Source organism: Protopterus annectens, chromosome 11.part0 (genome assembly GCF_019279795.1).
Source record: "Protopterus annectens isolate FY-2018-M chromosome 11.part0, PAN1.0, whole genome shotgun sequence".
Classification (NCBI taxonomy): domain Eukaryota; kingdom Metazoa; phylum Chordata; order Ceratodontiformes; family Protopteridae; genus Protopterus; species Protopterus annectens.
Window position 1 is genome coordinate 776,372,025 of NC_056745.1, and position 16,520 is coordinate 776,388,544.

Here is a 16,520-nt window from a genome sequence, read left to right on the forward strand (position 1 = left end):
TCCTTTAATTAAGAGCTTAAAGAAGTCAAATGTCAAATCTTAACTTATTTTCCCTGCAAAAATCAAGATTTTTCTTCCTGAAGGACATAAAACCTTTAATGCACTTGAAGAAGCTCTAGACTTTACACAGAAAAATAAACTTTTGTCCAAATAGAGCCAAGCAACCAAAAATGGATGGACAACTAAAGAAAAAAAACAGTAAAAAGTTTAAAGAAAAGTGATAACTTAATATATTTTCTGTTTATATTATTGTTTTATTGTTCTGAAACACTGCCTTAATCTTCTTCTGAGGAATGTTACTATCCACAAGGTAAAACATTTCAAGACTGTATCATGTAATAATAATAATAATAATAATATTTTTTCTTGAATTTTGTATGCTTATCTTGAATCCTATTAAACTTTTCAGTAGTGAGGATTAGATAACTATATTAGATAACTATAAATACTTTGTTTCAGTTTCAGCAAAAGTCTTTCTCCTTTGTTTATTTTACTTTCAACAGAAAAGTACAATCTGTCTTCATTTTATTTTAATACTTTATGTAGATATCTCTATCTTAAACACTGATAGTTATTATTTTAATGAAATGTTTCACTTATTAACTTTCCCTTTTGTTTCTATTTAGCAGTCTTAAAATATAGCTGTTAATATGAAAGACTTCAGATTTTTAGAAACCTGCTGTAGATCAGAGTGTATGTGCTGTGTCTTTAAGAAACATATCAAGACTGAGCATGCACATATAAATGTCAGGCACGTGCTATTCCTAGTGCCATTTTGAGAGTCCAGCCAGAGAGTGAATATGTATGATTGCAGTAGTTAGTTTGTATATAAGTTACTTAAGTTAAAGTCAGTAAACTTCTATCGTGACGTGTTTCTATAAAATAAAGCTGCTTGAACATAACCCACGAAGACTCTTCTATTGTGTCCAAAGTAGGAGAGTGACACCTGCATTTTTCTGTAAGATGCTGGTAAATGCCATTAGCTTATTGAGTATTTTATTGTTGTAGTTGGTAGGCTGCAGTATGTTTAAATGATATTTTATTTGTTTTTACAGTTTCGTTCAAGGTTTTTGAAAATGGGGATATTTCTAAGTTGTTTTGAATACTGTTCTTTGATTCGTGGCTTGTCTTTTGTAGTTGTGAGCTATATTTCAAGTTCAAAGACTGTTATTGCTTTGTATTCCCACCTTGTCAACTCATTCACTAAAAATACAGTTTGAAAGCAGCCACGAGACTGTCTTTACTCACTGCAGCAGCTCAGCTTCATTTTCATCATGAAACAGGAAGTGCTTTAAGACCTTTCAATTCTCAGCTGTGAGGAAATATTAAGAATATACATCCAAACATTGAAATGAGATGTAAGGACTCTAACTCTCACTTTCTAAGTGAATACTTGTGGAATGTTTTCAGAAATAGACAGGTTTGGACTGATTTTCATGTTTTATTCAACTCCAAATACATATTTTGGTTTGTTGCTCTTTTCCCACATGGACTGGATGTGAATATATTGAATTGTACTGGCTCTTTCTCACATAGAGCGACAGAGTCACTTGTTTTCAGAAGCTAATGGATTTGCACACTAACAGCTACTTTTCTGGCTATTGTCAGTTATCTATTTGAAAGGTATTATAGTTGAGTTTTTATAGCTCTTGGGTTCCTGACTTAGCAGGATCAGATACATTTCAGTGGTATATTCCCTACATTGTCTTTTCCTTTCATCTCCTTTTTTGCATTCATGGAGGGGGTGCCGTGGAGTCACCCATGCCCTCACTTCACAGATGACATGTTGCATGTTTTGTTGAGATTTGATATAGCGTTACAAAATTGCTAACAGTCTATGATGAGGGAAAAGGTATGTGGGGGATTACACATATTGGGATGGTGAGAGGAGGTTTCTTTTCTGATCTGTTTTATGTAGGTGGTCTGGACTTGCAGTGTGAATGACAGGTTGTTGTCTTCATTGCAATTGGGGGCATGGGTCTGGGTTTTGGCCACAGGAGGAGTGCACACTAAATAGTAGAAGAAAAAGGTGCATATCAGTAAGCTGCTTGGGTATATGAAGGGCTTGTGATGTTTTGTGGGGAGGAAACTTGTGCAGTGCTTGTCTCCTTGGATTTGACTGGCAGTTGTGGTGTGTTTTTCTTGACATCTCACACATTCTTAGTTTGTATCCATGGGAGGTCACAGAGTCTGTGTGTTGCATTAGTGACTCTGTTTTGTGTGTACCTTGTGCCGGCTGCTGGTCAGGTTCTACACATAGTTCACTGTCTTTTGGCATTCTATGGGGATTGTTTGCATGTTGGATTGCCTTCTGATTCCCAGTGGTGTATTATGATGTTGTGACTATTGATGGATCTCATATTACAATTGCTTGGGAGATTCTTGCTGATTTTATCTTTTGGAGGTGTGTATTGCCACTTTGCTCATGGGCTTGTGGATTGCTTTCCTGTATTGTTTGTTGCTGGGTTTCCCAGCTGGTGCATGCAGTGAAGTGTTTGAGTTTTTGTTTTGTTTCTGTTTTCCTTGTGGACTGTTTCATAAAAAAAACATAGGGGTTGGGATGTGTATGCAACCGGATTTAGTTGCAGGACGTGAAAACATGGCTGGCATTGAGTTTCTGTTGATTTTGGGGTAAATTGTTCATGTGGAGTTGTTCTGGGTTGGTTGGTGTTGATAACATAGCATGTGTTCTGTTGCTGCCACTGCTGACTTGCTTTTGAATCACAAAGTTTTATTGAGTTTTACTAGAAGGCAAAGCAAATACACAAGAATGGATAGAGAAGTGGACTAAGTAGGAACCATGTAGCACTGTAATAACAGTATGATGAACTAAATGTTGAACTGATACATCTCAAGTTTATAAAGATATGTATCCTAAATACCTCTCAGTGTGCATTATCTCTTCTCCTTACTACTGGGCACTGTATTATAATGCAGATGGAGTGTCAGGTTTCACATAAGACTTGGATTTCTTTAGTTTGCTTCAGAAACCCTTTGGTTAATTTAATTAACTGTAACATCTCTATGGTTTCAGCTCTTGGTGAAAATTTGATTTTATTCAGTCTGAAAGTATAGAACTGCACCAGAGATTCTATCACTTCTGCTGTCATCCTATTATGAGTACCTACATGTTTTGTGAATTCTTTCTAATTCAAATTTATAGGTATGTTATATGCCAATTGATTTAATGTCAAATCTTGATTATTTAAGATGTCTATTATATAGCACATTATTACTAACAGTCTCATATGGCATCTTTTATAGCTTTTGAACATGTGCTGTTAATTTTTACACAGAAATGTCCATACAATTTAATGGGGAAACATTATTTCAAAACTGTAGCAGCATATTAGTGTAATATAAATTAGGGTTAAATAGTAGTTATGGGAGCAGTAATCATATTGCCATCACCTTTGCAAGTTTATTATATACTTTAGCCTAAGTGAAAATCTATATTCACAGTTACTGTAATACAGTATATCATAAAAACTCATTAGCTCCAATAAGAGTGGTGCAACAATAGATTCTGGGTAATGTATTATAGTTTTACCTTTAAGGCTGGTAATGATTAAAAATTGACAATCATGATGTGCTGTGATTTTAGCATTGCACACTATAATTTAAATAGTAGTTTTATAATTTGCATGTAACATTGTTTTCAAGGCAGTCTTACAGGTGTGGCAGATGTGGCAAGATTTACATAATAAACTTTTTTCTAGTTTTTTAGTTGTTGGTATGGTAAAAGATAAAGCTGCGTTTGATAATTTTTAGTTCAGTAAAATCTTAAATACATGTGTTTAATTTAGTAAGAAAGCATGATTAAATTACATTGAACTTAATGGCAAAAGTTTAATATAGCAATAACCGACAATGTCGGTGTGGTATATTGAAGATTTACCCATGGTTGGTGTGATTAAACAAAGACAACCTTGGGTAAATCTTCAATATATCATAAGCATTGTCCTTGTCCTTATCCTTATATTGAAGTAACTGGCTACGCTCCATACCTTGTACCTGCCTCATAGCATCTGCTACAACCCCTGCCTTATAACCTCTTTGCTTAAACCTATGTCTGAGGTCCTCCGAATTTTTATGATATGTAGAATGTTGTGAACATATCCGTTTGGTCCTGATGAATTGGGATTTCGGAATACATATATATATCACATCATGGAGCCAGTTATTGCTATTATACAATGACATTATTTAAGAAAAAAATTATTTACTTTTCTTAAATAATCAAAACTTCACCACCAACCTCTTCCTGCACGTGGATGTTGCATGGCCCCAAAGAACACCATATCAACAGAAAGACAAAATGGAGCCAGCAAACAGTGATCAATTAAACTGTATTGAATTTATAACATCAAAGCAGACAAATACTCATACCGGTTTCGGCTGGTAAATTACACAGCCTTCATCAGTGTATCAGAAATCACAGTAGTTGCAGCAGTTAATGCTTTAATGCCTTAACCGATTAGCATCATTGTTGGATAGTGTTGGATACATTCTCCTGAGAAACTGGTCCTTTGGATTTTGGAATACATCACAACCTTTTTCTGACGACTGGTGGTTTTCTCTTTTGTTCAGGGAACGTGACTCTATATTCTATAGTGGATACGCCATTTTTGTTTTGGGGCTGGATTAGTAGGCTTTTTTATGTTTTGGTTTTCACCATTTGCGACCAATATTATCTTTGTATCGCATTTATGTGGAACAAAACTTTTGCAGTGACTATCATTTACATCTCCTGATTTGGGCTATTTACATTGACTAACCTTGCTTTTGTGGAAGGGTCGGACAAACTGCGTAGTATGTATTGTGGACTTATGTGCTAACAAGCAGCTTCCTGTTCATCGCAATTAGACTTTACACAAGTTGGTAACCGTCGGATTCATTGGTGTCATTTTTTCTGAAGAGGGTTCATCGTTTCGATTGGACTCAATAACTTTAGGTTACTCGTTTTTGGGTTGGTCAATGACAATGATTCATGGTTTCGGAACTTATACAACTATTTTGAATATATATGCCTAATAGGGATATGTTCTTTTGTGTGCATATGTATACTATATAATTGTGATGCACCTATCCAACTATTTGGGGCATGTTTTTTGGTGTTTATGCAACTTTTTCATGTATGGGCAGGATCAGGCAATGATACAATACACGATCTGCATTTAGGGGCCATAAATACTTACAGTGAGGTAGTTTTTGGTCAGCGTATCAGGAGTATGGCCGAGATGCAGTGTTGTCTTTATTCACGGATATATGGGCTTATTATTAGTACTTTTGTTTATTACATCTAAAGTCCATTATATTTTGTGACTATTTAAATATATAAGACCACATACATCATAACGCAATAGTTTGGATTTACAATTTGTGGGATTCTGACCTCTGGTTGATTGATTATCCACGGAAATTGGAATTGAGTATCCTTTGGCATATTAATGCTTTAAGAGATTGGAGCATACTTTTAATACATACTAGAAGTTCATGACACTTTATTTTTTCAGGTGTTTGTAGATAACATATGTATGGGCACAATTACGTGATCTCAATTCTATCTGTCCCGTGTTTGTAGGGGTTACAAGTTGTTGTCATATTTTTGTTTTAACTGAGATGATGTTTTTCATTATACATATATGTACCTACAAATTTGGTGGTTGATTTTATGCCCAATATATACTTGGCGACTGTGACCAAGGATATTCAATTATATCCAGGACTGTTATTTGTAACAAACTATACCTTGTATAAGTCAGACACCTGCAAATATATTCATCATATTAGTCAGTAGGGGGTCAATTTTGAATATAGGGTCTACTGTTTTATTGTACAATAATGGTAACATTGATTTAATGATTCCTTGATTACTGTACTTTAAGCTTGGTTAATAAACACTATTGAACAGGGGTTTTGTAGGCATAAGAGATACTAACCACAAAATTGACACTATCAGCAGATTGGCATAAATGTTATATTTTTGAGTATTGCCTCTTAATCAATATTATTCTATGGGGTTACACACTATTACCTTTTGCAATTGAAATATATATACTTATTTGTTCATTGTGTTTATCATATGCATGTGTACATTGGTTTGGGGGCCAGCAGGGGCCATACTCACATGGGATCCTAGTTTTTGGTTATAATCATAGTACATTTATAGCATTATGATTACATGGACATATTAGACATTAAATATCTTTATTTGTTTTGCAATAGGTAATATCCCTACACTATAAGTATGGAATAATATCCCTTGGCAAGTTACGCTTTTGCCAATATATGGTTGCATTTACTGTTGTTTTTTTATATTGTGCCTTGATTTCAGGTACCTAATTGGGTCTGGTTTTGAATTTTACATATAATTCTTAACTATTTAAGGATTAACACAGTATTATTTTATACCCTATGGAAGTATTTATGGGACTTTACCAAGATATAGGAGTCCTTATTTAGTTTGGATTAGGTATGTAAGTCTTGGTTTCCATTTGGCTCTGGGTATTTTCACCTGATCCACTCTAAATTTTGGTTTTGGAGCTGCATTTCTGATCTCTACAGCCTCTTTTATTTTTGGCTTTTTGTCATCATTGTGGGTTTGGTTTCATTTTCTGCATCAACACATACTTACTTATTAGGAGTCCGAAGTGGACGCAGCTGGTGTTGCTGCTATAGTCCTTTTCAATAATCTATTTTCGCTGTCATGGTATTTTTGACTGGCCATTATTGGCAGCTACATTGTTTTTTTGTGATTAATATTCTTGCCATTATGGATCTATCTAGTCTTATTTCTGGTCTAGTGGCTGATCGAGAGGATCTAAGGGTTTTTGGCCTCAATCCAAATAATGATTTGAATGGAGACATGGTGGGGAACATTAACCCTGATATTACAAGTCAAAATTTAACTGATGACCTGAATAGGTCACTGAGGGCCTTACGAGCTAATGTATGGCATAGCAAGCTTTTTAAGGCTTACCAAACAGCTAATATTACCCCTAGGGGATTAAGAATTAGGACTGTTCCACATGTGAGTGATGCAGATGATGAACTAACCACACAATGGGCGAAAATACAACATGAAGCCACAATGTCTTTTGTGGTGGAATTATACAAATTTCACAACCGAGCTATAGATAAGGGGCTTTCAGAAATCATGATTTTGGCAGATAAGTTAAAAAAATTTGAACAGGAGCCTTCTTTTGAGTGGAAATTGAATAGAGTGGCTCAGGACCTAACCAAATTTGATGCTGATTTACGGTCACGCAAGATGAAAAAATTTAAAAGAGACCAAGATGATTACTCTCGGGGTAATCCATTCTCTTTTCAATCCAAGCATGTGAGATTTAATAATCTCCCAATATCAGACAAAAAAAGAAAAAGGCCCAGATCCATTTTAAGAAAGAGCAATCTAAATGTTACTTCCTCATGGGATGATACATCATCGGGAACTGACAATGAATCCCTGACAGCAACAGGATCACCATTGCCCAAAAGAAGCCCGGGGGTAGCCCCTTTAGGAGCACACATAGATGGGGTGGGCGCAAACACAAAAAGAATACACAATGTACAGGGACTTTTGGAGTTGGCATTGGGGACTTGAATTCTAACACTGTTAATAATATTCTTAATTTGTCTGATTATGTTTTATCTGATCTACATATGAAAATCTTGAATAAAGGTCTTAACTTTATTCCTGGTACCATCATTTCTGAAGACACCTTTGCACAGGATCTGTCTAATTTTTGTAGATTGATTAATTTGAAAATGTTTTTTGGAAATTCTGGTCTGCAGTTTGATAAAGGCAAATTTACATACCATGCTTCCAATTTCTGCCCACCTATGAATGCTGTCGCATCAATTTCAAAAGAGTGTTCTTAGGGATGTCCATTTTCAGGGTTCCAGTTTGGCTTGGAAACATAACAATATGACTCTCAGGGAGAAGGAAGCCATGTTGGAACTTCAGAGAAATAAACAAATAGTGATCTCAGCAGCAGACAAAGGTGGGGCAGTTGTAGTACAGAATTGGGATGATTACAACAGTGAGGCCCTTAGACAATTATCTGACACTAGATATTATAATCATATGCCCATTGACCCTACACATAGGTTTGGTAAGTGCATTGAGCTTTTCCTTAAAAATGCCTTGGATAGGGTGTAATTTCCAAAGATACTTTATTTCAACTCACCATCAAGGATAGTAGCCCTCAATATATCTATTTTCTTCGAAGGTGCACAAAAATCTTACACATCCACCGGGGAGACCCATTGTATCAGGAAGAAAATATCTAACTGAACCCCTTTCTTTGTTTTTGACTAAACATCTTAAACCTTTGTTAGGTTTTCTCCGGTCAAGATTGAATGACACCACTAGTTTTCTACAAATCATATCTGATGCTCAGTTGGAAGAAGAATGGTATTTATGTATGCTTGACGTATGTGCTTTATATACCAACATTCCACATCAAGCTGGCCTTTGTGCCTTGGCTTATTGGTTGGAATATTCAGGCCTATATGACCCAACATTCAATGGATTCTTGGTAGACATGGCTAGATTTGTTCTAACTTGCAATGTTTTTTATTATAAAGACGATTGCTATTGGCAAATCAAGGGCACGGCTATGGGGGCTTCTTTTGCCCCATATACGCTGATCTTTTTATGGCCTATGTCGAAACTAAGTTAATTTATGATTCCACCAGAAATATTTTTCTTTCAGAGATGGATATTTGGAGACGATATCTTGATGATATCTGGCTAGTGTGGAGAGGTACTGAGTCTAGTCTATTGTCTTTTGTAGAATATTTAAACAACAATGAATGGGGTCTAGGGTTCACGGAACAGCATGATACCTATAAGATGATTTTTTTGGATGTGGTTATACGTAAACTCTCTGATGGCACGCTTGAGAGTGAAACTCATAGGAAATTCCCTCAGTATAATTCATTGTTGCATGCTACAAGTTTTCATGCTCCACACATAGCCAATAATATTCCGAAATCCCAATTCATCAGGACCAAACGGATATGTTCACAACATTCTACATATCATAAAAATTTGGAGGACCTCAGACATAGGTTTAAGCAAAGAGGTTATAAGGCAGGGGTTGTAGCAGATGCTATGAGGCAGGTACAAGGTATGGAGCGTAGCCAGTTACTTCAATATAAGGATAAGGACAAGGACAATGCTTCATCCAAACCACTTAGGTTTACAACAACATATGGGAGAAACACCATTGGTTTTGTCAATATGGTACAGCGTCATTGGAATATTCTGCAGAGTGATCCAGATGTTGCCAGGAATATTCCTCAGAAATGTATGTTTTCATATCGAAATGGTAAAAACCTGAAATCTTATTTTAATCATTATAAAACTAGTGATATGAGAGGCAGGAATAAAATACAAACCACTATTTCTGGACAGACTCTGTATGGCTGTTTCCCCTGTGGACATTGTGTAAACTGCAAACATATATGCACCACCAAGGAATTTTCAAGTCGCAACTGTTCAAAGGTCTTTGATATTAATATCTTTTGTAACTGTAGGAAAGATTGGGCCATTTATATGGCCACATGCAAATGTAGTGCATTTTGTATTGGGCAAACTTCTAGATGTTTGAGGCTACGTATCTCTGAACACTATAGCAACATTAAACAGAAAAAACTCACAAATGCATTGTATAAGCACCAGTTGTCACACCCATCAGCACTATTTTTATTTACAATTATTGATGTGATTCAGGGTGACCGTAGAAAGAAAATTGGTTGGCATGAGATTTTAAATAGAAAAGAAAAAAAGTGGATCATTAAGCTGGGTGGGCTTTTCCCTCCAGGACTTAATGAATATTTATAATGTTCCTACCAATGAGAATGTATTCCTATTTATTTAAGAGGCAGGAAATACTGTGATTTCTGATACACTGATGAAGGCTGTGTAATTTACCAGCCGAAACCGGTATGAGTATTTTGTCTGCTGTGATGTTATAAATTCAATACAGTTTATTTGATCACTGTTTGCTGGCTCCGTTTTGTCTTTCTGTTGATATGGTGTTCTTTGGGGCCGTGCAACACCCACGCGCAGGAAGAGGTTGGTGGTGAAGTTTTGACGTTTTTACTTCCTGCTGTGGGTTTAGTGATCCTGTTGCTGCAGCATGGTTTCGTTGCAGCAGTTAATGCTTTAATGCCTTAACCGATTAGCATCATTGTTGGATAGTGTTGGATACATTCTCCTGAGAAACTGGTCCTTTGGATTTTGGAATACATCACAACCTTTTTCTGATGACTGGTGGTTTTCTCTTTTGTTCAGGGAACGTGACTCTATATTCTATAGTGGATACACCATTTTTGTTTTGGGGCTGGATTAGTAGGCTTTTTTATGTTTTGGTTTTCACCATTTGCGACCAATATTATCTTTGTATCGCATTTATGTGGAACAAAACTTTTGCAGTGACTATCGTTTACATCTCCTGATTTGGGCTATTTACATTGACTAACCTTGCTTTTGTGGAAGGGTCGGACAAACTGCGTAGTATGTATTGTGGACTTATGTGCTAACAAGCAGCTTCCTGTTCATCGCAATTAGACTTTACACAAGTTGGTAACTGGATTCATTGGTGTCATTTTTTCTGAAGAGGGTTCATCGTTTCGATTGGACTCAATAACTTTAGGTTACTCATTTTTGGGTTGGTCAATGACAATGATTCATGGTTTCGGAACTTATACAACTATTTTGAATATATATGCCTAATAGGGATATGTTCTTTTGTGTGCATATGTATACTATATAATTGTGATGCACCTATCCAACTATTTGGGGCATGTTTTTTGGTGTTTATGCAACTTTTTCATGTATGGGCAGGATCAGGCAATGATACAATACACGATCTGCATTTAGGGGCCATAAGTACTTACAGTGAGGTAGTTTTTGGTCAGCGTATCAGGAGTATGGCTGAGATGCAGTGTTGTCTTTATTCACGGATATATGGGCTTATTATTAGTACTTTTGTTTATTACATCTAAAGTCCATTATATTTTGTGACTATTTAAATATATAAGACCACATACATCATAACGCAATAGTTTGGATTTACAATTTGTGGGATTCTGACCTCTGGTTGATTGATTATCCACGGAAATTGGAATTGAGTATCCTTTGGCATATTAATGCTTTAAGAGATTGGAGCATACTTTTAATACATACTAGAAGTTCATGACACTTTATTTTTCAGGTGTTTGTAGATAACATATGTATGGGCACAATTACGTGATCTCAATTCTAACTGTCCCGTGTTTGTAGGGGTTACAAGTTGTTGTCATATTTTTGTTTTAACTGAGATGATGTTTTTCATTATACATATATGTACCTACAAATTTGGTGGTTGATTTTATGCCCAATATATACTTGGCGACTGTGACCAAGGATATTCAATTATATCCAGGACTGTTATTTGTAACAAACTATACCTTGTATAAGTCAGACACCTGCAAATATATTCATCATATTAGTCAGTAGGGGGTCAATTTTGAATATAGGGTCTACTGTTTTATTGTACAATAATGGTAACATTGATTTAATGATTCCTTGATTACTGTACTTTAAGCTTGGTTAATAAACACTATTGAACAGGGTTTTGTAGGCATAAGAGATACTAACCACAAAATTGACACTATCAGCAGATTGGCATAAATGTTATATTTTTGAGTATTGCCTCTTAATCAATATTATTCTATGGGGTTACACACTATTACCTTTTGCAATTGAAATATATATACTTATTTGTTCATTGTGTTTATCATATGCATGTGTACATTGGTTTGGGGGCCAGCAGGGGCCATACTCACATGGGATCCTAGTTTTTGGTTATAATCATAGTACATTTATAGCATTATGATTACATGGACATATTAGACATTAAATATCTTTATTTGTTTTGCAATAGGTAATATCCATACACTATAAGTATGGAATAATATCCCTTGGCAAGTTACGCTTTTGCCAATATATGGTTGCATTTACTGTTGTTTTTTTATATTGTGCCTTGATTTCAGGTACCTAATTGGGTCTGGTTTTGAATTTTACATATAATTCTTAACTATTTAAGGATTAACACAGTATTATTTTATACCCTATGGAAGTATTTATGGGACTTTACCAAGATATAGGAGTCCTTATTTAGTTTGGATTAGGTATGTAAGTCTTGGTTTCCATTTGGCTCTGGGTATTTTCACCTGATCCACTCTAAATTTTGGTTTTGGAGCTGCATTTCTGATCTCTACAGCCTCTTTTATTTTTGGCTTTTTGTCATCATTGTGGGTTTGGTTTCATTTTCTGCATCAACACATACTTACTTATTAGGAGTCCGAAGTGGACGCAGCTGGTGTTGCTGCTATAGTCCTTTTCAATAATCTATTTTCGCTGTCGTGGTATTTTTGACTGGCCATTATTGGCAGCTACATTGTTTTTTTGTGATTAATATTCTTGCCATTATGGATCTATCTAGTCTTATTTCTGGTCTAGTGGCTGATCGAGAGGATCTAAGGGTTTTTGGCCTCAATCCAAATAATGATTTGAATGGAGACATGGTGGGGAACATTAACCCTGATATTACAAGTCAAAATTTAATTGATGACCTGAATAGGTCACTGAGGGCCTTACGAGCTAATGTATGGCATAGCAAGCTTTTTAAGGCTTACCAAACAGCTAATATTACCCCTAGGGGATTAAGAATTAGGACTGTTCCGCATGTGAGTGATGCAGATGATGAACTAACCACACAATGGGCGAAAATACAACATGAAGCCACAATGTCTTTTGTGGTGGAATTATACAAATTTCACAACCGAGCTATAGATAAGGGGCTTTCAGAAATCATGATTTTGGCAGATAAGTTAAAAAAATTTGAACAGGAGCCTTCTTTTGAGGGGAAATTGAATAGAGTGGCTCAGGACCTAACCAAATTTGATGCTGATTTACGGTCACGCAAGATGAAAAAATTTAAAAGAGACCAAGATGATTACTCTCGGGGTAATCCATTCTCTTTTCAATCCAAGCATGTGAGATTTAATAATCTCCCAATATCAGACAAAAAAAGAAAAAGGCCCAGATCCATTTTAAGAAAGAGCAATCTAAATGTTACTTCCTCATGGGATGATACATCATCGGGAACTGACAATGAATCCCTGACAGCAACAGGATCACCATTGCCCAAAAGAAGCCCGGGGGTAGCCCCTTTAGGAGCACACGTAGACGGGGTGGGCGCAAACACAAAAAGAATACACAATGTACAGGGACTTTTGGAGTTGGCATTGGGGACTTGAATTCTAACACTGTTAATAATATTCTTAATTTGTCTGATTATGTTTTATCTGATCTACATATGAAAATCTTGAATAAAGGTCTTAACTTTATTCCTGGTACCATCATTTCTGAAGACACCTTTGCACAGGATCTGTCTAATTTTTGTAGATTGATTAATTTGAAAATGTTTTTTGGAAATTCTGGTCTGCAGTTTGATAAAGGCAAATTTACATACCATGCTTCCAATTTCTGCCCACCTATGAATGCTGTCGTGCATCAATTTCAAAAGAGTGTTCTTAGGGATGTCCATTTTCAGGGTTCCAGTTTGGCTTGGAAACATAACAATATGACTCTCAGGGAGAAGGAAGCCATGTTGGAACTTCAGAGAAATAAACAAATAGTGATCTCAGCAGCAGACAAAGGTGGGGCAGTTGTAGTACAGAATTGGGATGATTACAACAGTGAGGCCCTTAGACAATTATCTGACACTAGATATTATAATCATATGCCCATTGACCCTACACATAGGTTTGGTAAGTGCATTGAGCTTTTCCTTAAAAATGCCTTGGATAGGGGTGTAATTTCCAAAGATACTTTATTTCAACTCACCATCAAGGATAGTAGCCCTCAATATATCTATTTTCTTCCGAAGGTGCACAAAAATCTTACACATCCACCGGGGAGACCCATTGTATCAGGAAGAAAATATCTAACTGAACCCCTTTCTTTGTTTTTGACTAAACATCTTAAACCTTTGTTAGGTTTTCTCCGGTCAAGATTGAATGACACCACTAGTTTTCTACAAATCATATCTGATGCTCAGTTGGAAGAAGAATGGTATTTATGTACGCTTGACGTATGTGCTTTATATACCAACATTCCACATCAAGCTGGCCTTTGTGCCTTGGCTTATTGGTTGGAATATTCAGGCCTATATGACCCAACATTCAATGGATTCTTGGTAGACATGGCTAGATATGTTCTAACTTGCAATGTTTTTTATTATAAAGACGATTGCTATTGGCAAATCAAGGGCACGGCTATGGGGGCTTCTTTTGCCCCCATATACGCTGATCTTTTTATGGCCTATGTCGAAACTAAGTTAATTTATGATTCCACCAGAAATATTTTTCTTTCAGAGATGGATATTTGGAGACGATATCTTGATGATATCTGGCTAGTATGGAGAGGTACTGAGTCTAGTCTATTGTCTTTTGTAGAATATTTAAACAACAATGAATGGGGTCTAGGGTTCACGGAACAGCATGATACCCATAAGATGATTTTTTTGGATGTGGTTATACGTAAACTCTCTGATGGCACGCTTGAGAGTGAAACTCATAGGAAATTCCCTCAGTATAATTCATTGTTGCATGCTACAAGTTTTCATGCTCCACACATAGCCAATAATATTCCGAAATCCCAATTCATCAGGACCAAACGGATATGTTCACAACATTCTACATATCATAAAAATTCGGAGGATCTCAGACATAGGTTTAAGCAAAGAGGTTATAAGGCAGGGGTTGTAGCAGATGCTATGAGGCAGGTACAAGGTATGGAGCGTAGCCAGTTACTTCAATATAAGGATAAGGACAAGGACAATGCTTCATCCAAACCACTTAGGTTTACAACAACATATGGGAGAAACACCATTGGTTTTGTCAATATGGTACAGCGTCATTGGAATATTCTGCAGAGTGATCCAGATGTTGCCAGGAATATTCCTCAGAAATGTATGTTTTCATATCGAAATGGTAAAAACCTGAAATCTTATTTTAATCATTATAAAACTAGTGATATGAGAGGCAGGAATAAAATACAAACCACTATTTCTGGACAGACTCTGTATGGCTGTTTCCCCTGTGGACATTGTGTAAACTGCAAACATATATGCACCACCAAGGAATTTTCAAGTCGCAACTGTTCAAAGGTCTTTGATATTAATATCTTTTGTAACTGTAGTACAGATTGGGCCATTTATATGGCCACATGCAAATGTGGTGCATTTTATATTGGGCAAACTTCTAGATGTTTGAGGCTACGTATCTCTGAACACTATAGCAACATTAAACAGAAAAAACTCACAAATGCATTGTATAAGCACCAGTTGTCACACCCATCAGCACTATTTTTATTTACAATTATTGATGTGATTCAGGGTGACCGTAGAAAGAAAATTGGTTGGCATGAGATTTTAAATAGAAAAGAAAAAAAGTGGATCATTAAGCTGGGTGGGCTTTTCCCTCCAGGACTTAATGAATATTTATAATGTTCCTACCAATGAGAATGTATTCCTATTTATTTAAGAGGCAGGAAATACTGTGATTTCTGATACACTGATGAAGGCTGTGTAATTTACCAGCCGAAACCGGTATGAGTATTTTGTCTGCTGTGATGTTATAAATTCAATACAGTTTATTTGATCACTGTTTGCTGGCTCCGTTTTGTCTTTCTGTTGATATGGTGTTCTTTGGGGCCGTGCAACACCCACGCGCAGGAAGAGGTTGGTGGTGAAGTTTTGATTATTTAAGAAAAGTAAATAATTTTTTTCTTAAATAATGTCATTGTATAATAGCAATAACTGGCTCCATGATGTGATATATATATGTATTCCGAAATCCCAATTCATCAGGACCAAACGGATATGTTCACAACATTCTACATATCATAAAAATTCGGAGGACCTCAGACATAGGTTTAAGCAAAGAGGTTATAAGGCAGGGGTTGTAGCAGATGCTATGAGGCAGGTACAAGGTATGGAGCATAGCCAGTTACTTCAATATAAGGATAAGGACAAGGACAATGCTTCATCCAAACCACTTAGGTTTACAACAACATATGGGAGAAACACCATTGGTTTTGTCAATATGGTACAGCGTCATTGGAATATTCTGCAGAGTGATCCAGATGTTGCCAGGAATATTCCTCAGAAATGTATGTTTTCATATCGAAATGGTAAAACCTGAAATCTTATTTTAATCATTATAAAACTAGTGATATGAGAGGCAGGAATAAAATACAAACCACTATTTCTGGACAGACTCTGTATGGCTGTTTCCTGTGGACATTGTGTAAACTGCAAACATATATGCACCACCAAGGAATTTTCAAGTCGCAACTGTTCAAAGGTCTTTGATATTAATATCTTTTGTAACTGTAGTACAGATTGGGCCATTTATATGGCCACATGCAAATGTGGTGCATTTTATATTGGGCAAAC

General features: G+C 36.1%; 1 protein-coding gene across 1 annotated transcript in view; it reads left to right on the forward strand.

The window, feature by feature from the left end:
• The window catches only part of ATP6V0A4 (ATPase H+ transporting V0 subunit a4), a 563,239-nt gene that overhangs the window by 89,662 nt on the left and 457,057 nt on the right, over window positions 1–16,520 (forward strand). The window lies entirely within an intron of this gene.